Source organism: Myodes glareolus, chromosome 3, assembly GCF_982192425.1.
Source record: "Myodes glareolus chromosome 3, mMyoGla1.1, whole genome shotgun sequence".
Taxonomy (NCBI): Eukaryota; Metazoa; Chordata; class Mammalia; order Rodentia; family Cricetidae; genus Myodes; species Myodes glareolus.
In genome coordinates this window covers 91,029,632-91,031,044 of record NC_142028.1, presented here as the reverse complement: position 1 = coordinate 91,031,044, position 1,413 = coordinate 91,029,632, and the positions used below count along the sequence as shown (strand labels likewise).

The 1,413-nt window shown below is 45.7% G+C and overlaps 1 pseudogene; it reads left to right on the top strand.

The window, feature by feature from the left end:
- Nucleotides 1-691: 691 nt before the first annotated feature.
- Nucleotides 692-1,157, top strand: LOC125412672 (small ribosomal subunit protein eS25 pseudogene; annotated as a pseudogene).
- Nucleotides 1,158-1,413: the final 256 nt, after the last annotated feature.

Genomic DNA, 1,413 nt, shown 5'->3' with positions numbered 1-1,413 from the left:
GCCGCCAGGATGGCTCTAGGCTCAATGTGAGGCTTCCCTCAAAGGAGTAAGATGTAGAATGATAGAGGATGTCCAATGTCCTCTCCTGCCACCAGCATAAGCAGGGCGTGTGCAGAGGAACACATACACACACATACACGCACACACACACACACACACACACACACACACACCATATACAGAGAGAGGCATACAAAAACACAGAGAACCAACTTCAAAATGAACCCGTCTCTTCTTTTCTGAACACCAAGGAATTCTGAAGATGCCTGAGCCACAGTTAGTCACCCCCAGCAATTTTCTAAGCAGAGCCTTTAAGAATTAAGTGAGGAAGATGGGTCTATGCACCGCCCTACGCATGTTCTTCCACATGCTAGGAGAGCAGCCAGGAGATCATTGGCCTAATACAGAATGTGAGGAGGTAGGGGCAAATATTAGTTGATTGTTCTCAGTAATTGCCCTCCCATGAGGCCTAAATGTTATTTAAAATAACTAAAGTTGCTAACTAGATCCATCTTTTCTTGAGATGGAAGGTTCTAGTAAGCGGTTATTGCATGCTCCATAGATCAGCTGTGTCTTTCGGCATCTCTGAAAATAGGGAAGTTGACTGGAGATTCTGAAAATCCCAGTAATTAGTCTTGTATTTGTACAAGAAATTCATTTGCCTTTTTTCCCCCGACATCTTAGGGAGGCTGCAGTGGTCGTCACCACTATCCGAGCTTCATCATGCCGCCCAAGGATGACAAGAAGAAAGATGCTGGAAAGTCGGCCAAAAAAGACAAAGACCCAGTAAATAAGTCTGGTGGCAAGGCCAAAAAGAAGTGGTCCAAAGGCAAAGTTCGGGACAAGCTCAACAACCGAGTCCTGTTTGACAAGGCTACATATGACAAACTCTGCAAGGAAGTTCCCAACTATAAACTTATTACTCCAGCTGTGGTCTCTGAGAGACTGAAGATTCGCGGTTCCCTGGCCAGGGCAGCCCTTCAGGAGCTCCTTAGTGAAGGGCTTATCGAGCTGGTTTCAAAGCACAGAGCCCAAGTAATTTACACCAGAAACACAAAGGGTGGAGATGCCCCAGCTGCTGGTGAAGATGTATAACAGGTTCAATCAGCTGTACATTTGGAAAAATAAAACTTCATTAAATCAAAAAAAAAAAAAAAAAAGAAAAGAAAAGAAAAGAAAAGAAATTCATTTGCTCTCAGTCTATTGCCTAAGCCAAGCTTTGCCTTTGCAAAGCACTGGAGGATGAAAAGCTCAGGCTGGGCTGAGAGTGCGGCTCCACCCCTGGTTCACTCCCCAGCACTGATGCAGTAGGATGGAGAGAGCGACAGCTTGGTGGAGAAACACTGGGAGCTTTTCTCAACCTGGGCTACACGCAAGAGCACGCTCAAGGAAAGGCTGTGCTGTGCAAATACC